Below are 8,791 nucleotides of genomic sequence, written 5' to 3' on the forward strand. Positions count from 1 at the left end.
TTCCTGGGGAGATGGGTGGTTCCACAGCCCCCAGCCCCAGGCAGAGACCCACTCAGGACCCTGCAGACAATGCCTGAGATTCAGCTGTGCCCTGTGGGGACTGGGCCAGGGTGGGAGAGCAGCAGCCGTGAGTGCCCGTGACCTCTGGGACAGATCAGCACAATAGGAACAGCTGTGGTTGGAGGGCCTGTGTCACCTCTGTGCTCTCCCCTAGACCTGGGCGGCCGTGGCTGCAGCATCCCTGGCTTGACCCCACATGGCTCTCCCACATGGGAGAGGATGTGCACTGTGGGCTGGGAGGCGACCAGTGGCCAGAGTACGTCTACTGCCCAACTGACCAGGTGTTGGTAGCGTAGGCAGGAGGCACATTTGATAGAATCGCATGGATTCTCGGTGCAGGTGAGAGGGACTTGCTCTCGGCTGTGCCTGTGTGTGAACACCACGGGAGTAGAGCCCTTGGCCCTGGGACTCAGAGAGGTTCTCCAGGAAGGGCTGCCGCAGCGCGCAGGAGGGGCCTGGTCTGTGTGCTGAGCTCATGTGCTGTGGGCGGGAAGGGCCCTAGCACGCAGGTCACCTTGCTCTCCCACAAGCACCACTGTCAGAGGTGATCTCTGTGGCCGTGAAGCCACAGCTCTCAGCCAGGGACGCGGGCCATGGCTCACCTGAAACGCAGGGGCGGCTCCAGAGCCCTGTAAGGACTGGCGGTGAATTCGCAGACTCAGCATTTCCCAGCTCCTGCCCGGCTCCTGTCTCCCAGGACACAGATGAGGCCCCGCGATGTCTCTAAAGGTTGACCTGAGGGACTCGAAGTCCTGCCGGACTCCCAGGTGCCATGAGCAGTGCTGCTGAGCTGGCCTCTGCCTGTACCCCCAGCCACCCCTAACAGAGGACTCAGACCTGGGGGTTTAGGGGGCACAGGAAGCCAGAGCTGGTTTAGGGAGACCTCAACTAAAATCCGGAATGGGGAACCCCTGATGCTTCGGGAAGAGGCTTTCTCAGAAACCCTTCAGGGACATTGGAGGGCATTTCGCTGAAGTTGGAGGGGAGTCCTGGCCACTCTGTGTGGCAATAGCAATATACCTGAAGCCGCGTTGCTTAGAAAATGAAAGAAGTTCACTTTGCCTGTGGCTTGACCAGCCCGAGAGCGTGGCACGGCACCAGCTTCTGGTGAGGGTCTCATGGCAGACAGCATCCCCCAGCAGGAGTCCGAGTGAGATGGGGCTGGAGGAGGACTGGGCCCTGTCCCTGATGACAACCCCAGGGCAGGCAACATGGGGAAGACACCACTGGGACACGTGCATCCCCTCCTGGACCACCCGGGGTCCATCCCCTGCCTCGGCCCCTGAGTCCAGCTTCTTCCACATGTGCACTGTTGCAGTTGATTTCTCAACAATATTGCAGTGGAGTTGTTTCTGAGAGGAGGAGCCTGGTGGCGGCTAGAGGCATGGAGTCACCACACAGACGCCGGGAGTCGGTGAAAGTGGGCTTGAGGCAAGCAGCCCGCAGACTCGTTTATTTCAGTTAGTACAACAGCTTATATAGCCAAGACAGCCAATCCGGTCATGGGGTGGTTTATACCCTAACCAATCACAGCCTGTTGTCAGGCAGTATTGGAAGCCATCCAATCACAGCCTGTTGCCAGGCAGGCTCCACTGCCAGGTGGGATTCAAAGCCATTCCTGAATAACTGACGCTCGCTTGCCAGCGGCCATCTTGACATGGCCTTCTCATTCCACCACATTTCCCCCTTTCATTTATTTTTGAGCAATGGGAGACATGATTTTTGGCCATACCATTGTTGACCCTGTGTCCATGTGGTCTCTGTACGCGGCTGTGCCTGTCTTAGGTTGTCCCCCAGGGGATCTTACCTGTCGTTGACTAAACAGTGCTCAACACAGGAGACCACTGGTGTGCTTGCTCAGATGGGGTAGGAATGAGGAAGAATGATAACCAGGAATTGTGTGACCACACACAGGCTGTGGGCCATTTGAGTGGCTGACTAGAGCTAGTGGGGTATGAAGCATTACTGGATGTGGCTATGGGCAGTTTCCCAGGGTAGGATGATAGGGCAGGTGCGTCTGCTAACAAGGCTGACTCTCAGTCTTGTTCAGCTGGTTCTGGTTGGCTGTCAGTTGCAGGCTGGATGTTTCTGGCTGGTACCCAAATGGGCTGTGCTGCATTCTCTGGAAAGACACAAGCATATCCTCGACCTTTGGTTAGAGAGGGTGTGGCCCCTTCCATTCTCCTGTCAGGGGTATTTCCACCTAACCATAGGGGCCGGGGTCTGGGATGGAAAGGATCCCCAGTGTTTATAAACTGGGCTGACCCCTTGGAATCAAAAGGAAGAAACTTGATAGTGAAAAGGACCTCAGTCAAAGCAAGCTGTGGGTCTGGGGACATACGGTTGTTTTTCTGTCCTTGTAAGAGATCTTTAATCGTCCTATGAGTTCTTTCAATGATTGCCTGCCCCTGTGGCTTGTATGGGATACCTGTGGCAGACTGTATGTTCCAGGACCTCAGGAAGGAATTAAATTCCTGTGGTGTATATGCTGGCCCATTATCAGGCTTTATTGTCCAGGGGACACCGAGGACCAGCAGGGCTGACTTAACCGCCTTTATCACATTTCTAGCCTTTTCTCCGGATTGGGCTGCTGCAAATACAGCCTTTGAATACGTATCTCCCACCACATGGACAAACATAAGTTGACCAAAGGAGTTAATGTGGGTGACGTCCACTTGCCAGAGCTTCTAAGGAGCAAGTCCTCGCGGGTTGACTCCTGCTTGTAGCAGTGGGCCTGACGGGGCGAGGGGGCACAATTCTTGCAAGAGTGCACTAGGTGTTTGCATTGGCTCATTGTTAGCTCCGGGAAAAGTGATTTTGTGTTGCTTTCTGCCATATGAAGTTTTTGGTGTAGAATAGGGGCTTGTTCTAGGTGTCTGATGGCAGCCATGTTGCAGGAGATAAGATGATCGACCTTTTCGTTGCCTTGGGAAACTCACATAACAAGCAGAAGTATGACCTGCAAACTGACATAAGCACAGCAATGGAGTTTTTTTTCTGAACTTGAGCCTTGAAGGATCAAAATTGAAAGTATGCATCAGGAACTGAACCTCACCTGTGTTTAGATGGGGCCTGCTGAGTGGGAGAAGTCCTCATGAACTCATTATGTCAGAGTTCTCAGGGCTCCCTGGGCGGTTTGAAGTGCCCCGTGCCTCCATCAGCACCGGCAAGCGGAAGCGGGAGAGAGACATCTCCCCAGACTGAGCTGTCCTGAGCCCTTCCGGCCCCCGAGGGCTGCAGCTCTACAGGCCCACGTGTGGGGTCAGCCAGGGGCGGTGCTGCTCTGCCTAGACCCTCCAGAGAGCTCCCCCAGCCTCTGATGCAGGAGCACAGTGTGTTGGCTCCAAGGACTTGGGCCATCTTCTACTGCCTTCCCAGGCCATAGCAGAGAGCTGGATGGGAAGTGGAGCAGCCGGGACTCAAGCTGGTTCCCATATGGGATGCCAGCACTGCAGGTGGAGGCTTTATCTCACTATACCACAGCCACAGCACCGGCCCCAGCTTCCTGTGTTTAAAAAGGAATTATTGGGGCCGGCGCAGTGGCCCATGGGTTAACGCCCTGGCCTGAGGCACTGGTGTCCCATATGGGCACCGGTTCTAGTCCCAGCTGCTCCTCTTATGATCTAGCTCTCTGCTATGGCCTGGGAAAGCAGTAGAAGATGGCCCAAGTCCTTGGGCCCCTGCACCCGTGTGGAAGGCACAGAAGAAGCTCCTGGTTCCTTGCTTCAGATTGGCTCAGCTCTGCCTGTTGCAGCCATCTAGGGAGTGAATCAGTGGTTGGAAGAGACCTCTCTCTCTCTCTCTCTGTCTCTTTCTCTCTCTGCCTCTCTGTAACTACGCCTTTCAAATAAATAAATAAATATGTAAAAAGCAAAACAAAAAAAAAATATGTGACAGTCGCAGAAAGAATTCTCTTGATTATGGGCTCTGAAGATTGTCCTGCTCAAAATACTATAGACAAAATAACCAACAGTAAAGAAATACTATAGACTTCTAAAAATTAATCAGATTCAAGAATTTTGAATCAGCAGTGCATGGTAGAAGTCCTGATGATAAGTGTCAAAGTCAATTAATTATAGGAAGTAAGTCTGGGTAATTACTCTATTTTTTTTTCTTTGACAGGCAGAGTGGACAGAGAGAGAGAGAGAGAGAGAGAGAGAGAAAGGTCTTTCTTTGCTGTTCGTTCACCCCCCAGTGGCTGCTGCGGCTGGTGCACTGCGCTGATCTGAAGGCAGGAGCCAGGTGCTTCTCCTGGTCTCCCATGGGGTGCAGGGCCCAAGCACCTGGGCCATCCTCCACTGCACTCCCGGGCCACAGCAGAGAGCTGGCCTGGAAGAGGGGCAACCGGGATAGAATCTGGTGCCCTGACCAGGACTAGAAACCGGTGTGCCGGCGCCGCAGGCAGAGGATTAGCCTAGTGAGCCTCGGTGCCGGCCTGGATAATTACTCTAGATAAAGACACTGTAGGGGCTGGCACTGTGGCATATTGAGTAAACCCGCTGCCTGCAGTGCCGGCCTCCCATATGGGCACTGGTTCCAATCCAGCTCTCTCTCTCTCTCTCTCTCTCTCTCTTTTAAAGATTTATTTATTTATTTGAAAGAGTTATCTAGAAAGATAAGGAGAGAGAGAGAGAAAGAGCGAGAAGTCTTCCATCTGCTGGTTTACTCCCCAACTGGCCGCAACAGATGGAGCTATTCCAATCCAAAGCCAGGAGATAGGAGCTTCCTCCGGGTTTCCCACATGGAAACATGCAGAGAGCTGGATTGGAAGTGGAGCAGCCGGGACTGGAACCAGCACCTCTGCTGTGGCCTGGGAAAGCAGAAGATGGTCCAAGCCCTTGGGCCCCTGCACCCGCATGGGAGACTAGTAAGAAGCTCTTGGCTCCTGGCTTCAGATCGGCACAGCTCTGGCTGTTGCGGCCAACTGGGGAGTGAACCAGCGGATGGAAGACCTCTCTCTCTTCCTGCCTCTGCTTCTTCTCTGTGTAACTCCGACTTTCAAATAAATAAATAAATCCTTTTTTAAATTATTATTATTTTTTTTGACAGGCAGAGTGGACAGTGAGAGAGAGAGACAGAGAGAAAGGTCTTCCTTTGCCGTTGGTTCACCCTCCAATGGTCGCCACGGCTGGCGCGCTGCGGCCAGCGCACCGCACTGATTGGATGGCAGGAGCCAGGAACCAGGTGCTTTTCCTGGTCTCCCATGGGGTGCAGGGCCCAAGCACCTGGGCCATCCTCCACTGCACTCCCTGGCCACAGCAGAGAGCTGGCCTGGAAGAGGGGCAACCGGGAAAGAATCCGGCACCCCGACCGGGACTAGAACCCGGTGTGCCGGCGCCGCAAGGCGGAGGATTAGCCTAGTGAGCCGCGGCGCCAGCCATAAATAAATCTTTTTTAAAAAAGACATTGCAAATGTTAAACATTAAAAGTTAACCTATTTTGTTAAAAACAACCTTTTAAAGATAAAAATAACGTGGTTTTTGTTCAATTATTCCAGACTATATTCTCACATATAGGGGTAGTGCTAGAAAGAATAGGAAAAAACATGAGAGGACAGAGTAAATACCTGAGATAATAGAGAAATATCTGTTCAAGTGCTTTTCAGTGCAAGAGTAGCTGGTAGAGGCCGGCCCCGGTGTGCCGGCGCCGCAGGCAGAGGATTAGCCTAGTGAGCTGCGGAGCTGGCCAATTTGAGTGAATTATTATGATCTCTTGTTTACAGAAGTCAATGGCAGTGTTTTATAAACAGTTAAGTGTATGCTGAATTTACTAGGCAGTGCAGAGTTCCAGCTTCAACTGTAATCACTGCCGGTGTCAACCGTCTCATTATCATGGGCTTTACTGAAGGAGTAACTCACTGGAGAGAACAGAACTCTTTCCACCCGGGCCCCCTGAAGATTCAAAAGACCATTCCCACCACGGCAGAGCCTTTCAGTTCCTATGAGCAGGGCCAGCATCGTGGCCTAACAGGTAAAGCCGCCTCCTGCAACGCTGGCATCTCTCCCATACGGCCCTGAGTCTCAGCTGCTCCACTTCCGAGCCAGATCCCTGCTAATGTGCCTGGGGAAGCAGTGGAAGATGGCCAAATGCTTGGGTCCCTGCACTCACGTGGGAGACCTGGAAGAAGTTCTTGGTTCCTGGCTTCTGCCTGGCCCAGCCAGACCATTTGGGGAGTGAACAAGTGAATAGATCTCTCTCTCTCTTTCTCTCTCTGTCTCTCCTTCTGCCTTTCAAATCAATCAATCAATCTTTAAAACAATTTTCCAATATCTTCTGTTCATCCCATGATCCCTGGAAGAGCCAGCATGTTTGTGGCAGCTCCAGTAACTTCTTTTGGTTGCTTGCAGAGCTGTTTAACTGGCAATATTTGTGATTGGGCACTATTAAACCTTCCTGCATTCCTGAGGAAGCCTTACTGCCTTATTGGCCATGGCTCAACTTCTTTTTTTTTTTTTTTAATTTGTCTTGGGTTTTACTTGGCAGCATTTTATTTGGAATTTCACCACCTGCAATATTAAGGGAAGTTACAATGTTTGTGTTATCTTTGTCACATTTTAGAGCCGAAATTTAACTATCTTACAAAAATGAATTGAGAAAAATTTTTAAAGCATTTATCTCATGAGTTTATTTACAAACATATCCAGTATGCTACATGAGTTCAAGAGTTTGATCCACAATCAATAGATCATACCTCTTGAACTGTTCTTCATTTCTAGTGAGTAGATGACTGAAAGAATCCTCATTTTTTAAATTTTTATTAAATTTTTTAAACATTTCATGTTTTGTTTGAAAGGCAGAGAGACAGAGACAGACATATAGAGATCTTCCATCTGCTTGTTGACTACTCTAAAGTCTGCAATAGCTAGGGCTGGACCAGGAGTGGGGAGCTCAATTCAGGTTTCCCATGTAGCGGCCAGGGCCCAGCCACTCGAGCCATCATCTGCTGTCTCCTAGGTGGGCATCAGCAGGAAGCTGGGATTGGAGGAGGAGCTGGAACCTGGACTCAGGTATTCTAATATAGGACGTGGCTGCAGCGGCTTAACCACTGCACCAAGGGCCTGCCCCCAGTGTGTTTCTTAAGCTTTAGGTGTCTTCGCATCAGGAAAGGAGTGGCAAGTCCAGACCCAAAATGCAAAGTCATCGTAATCAGTCATTGCTTTCTTTTTCCACTTACCGTGGCCAACTCTTCCCTGGGCTCTTCTGGGGGTTCCTACAGACCACAGAGCCTGAACCCCAGCTACTCTGCTCCAAAGTGGCCCAGACACCCAATGGGGATGATATGGCAGCACCATACTCTGTCTTCCTTTTTCTCACAACCTTGTTCTCTTTCTACCTTTTTATGTGGTAAAGTTTAAAATTTTTATTTACATTTGTTTATTTGAAAGGCAGAGAGACAGAGATCTCCTGGCCATTGATCCATTCCCCAAATGTCTGCAACAGCCAGGGCTGGGCCAGGCTGAAGCCAGGAGCCCCAAACTCAATTTGGGTCTCCTGTGTGGGTGACAGGGATCCAAATATTTGGGCTATCACTTACTCCCTCCCATGGTGTAGGCGAGCAGGAAGCTGGAATTCAAAGTGGAGCCAGGACTCAAATCCAGGCACTCTGATATGGGCTACCAGCATACCAAGCTGTGTCTTAACTGCTGCACCAAATGTCCAGAACAATGGTGCAAGGTCTTTTAAAAAACAAACAAAAAATCTGCCCATTAGCATCAGAGTTGGGGCAGGGGGGAGAAGGTTACAGGTACTGAAAGGAGCCAAGAGCCACCATAAAAAAATGGGGCTCCTGAGACAAACCATTCCAGAGACGGCCTTGGGAAATGGGGAGTAAACCGGTTCACAGAGAAAGCAGTCAGCTACTAACCATAGATACACAGAACACCTGCCTTGTAGATAAGCCCCTTCCCTACGCTTGCTCAAGGTTAAGAAAGAAAGCTGCAAGGCACGTAGCAACCTATTCCTCTCTCCTAGAAACCCCCTCCCCTAATGTATCCCTTTGACCTAGTACTTTTCCACCAACATTACCACTTTTAGACTGCCATACAAGGCCCGCTACTGAAAATTATCCAATGAACTTACACCAGCCTATAATATGTTAATTTTGTGGTTTTGCCCTTTAAAAGCTGTGTGAGATAGCTGCTCGGGGCTCCTCTCGCTTGCTTGCTGCTTGCAGCAGTAGAGGGCCCATTTGTACAAATGAAATAAAATTACCTCCTGTTCTATTGCATCGTCTGGTCCGGAGTCTGTGTTTCTGGGGTCGTCACAAGAGGACACCGCTTTTGGGGTCCTACAGTTGGGGGCTCGTCCGGGATTTGGGGGACCCCAGACTCCCACACTCCATCGGCCAGACGGAGGTAAGTTTGCTTACTTGTGTATTATTGTAACTGTGGTTTGTACTGTTTGTCCTTGTCTGCCAGGACGACGTGGAATCCGTCCTGGGGTGCCTGTACAGGCTCAGTGCTGACTGGACCAAAGGGGAGACAGACGTGTCGCGAGGCCCCTGGTCCAACCCTGGAGGACGCTCCAGTGGTGGTCTGGGAAGGAGGGAAAGAGAGCGTTTCCCTTCTTCAAAGGGAGAGCCTGGCCAAACGGCCGCTCCCTTCTGAAATTCTGGTTTTGGTTTTGTCTCGGTCTGTTGCTGCGCGGCTTGTGATTTGTGTTCTGTGTGTCACTGTTTTTGTTGTCCTTTATCTCTTACTGTCTCCCCCATCTGTTTTTATTGTTGTGTTTG

Source organism: Oryctolagus cuniculus, chromosome 18, assembly GCF_964237555.1.
Source record: "Oryctolagus cuniculus chromosome 18, mOryCun1.1, whole genome shotgun sequence".
NCBI lineage: Eukaryota > Metazoa > Chordata > Mammalia > Lagomorpha > Leporidae > Oryctolagus > Oryctolagus cuniculus.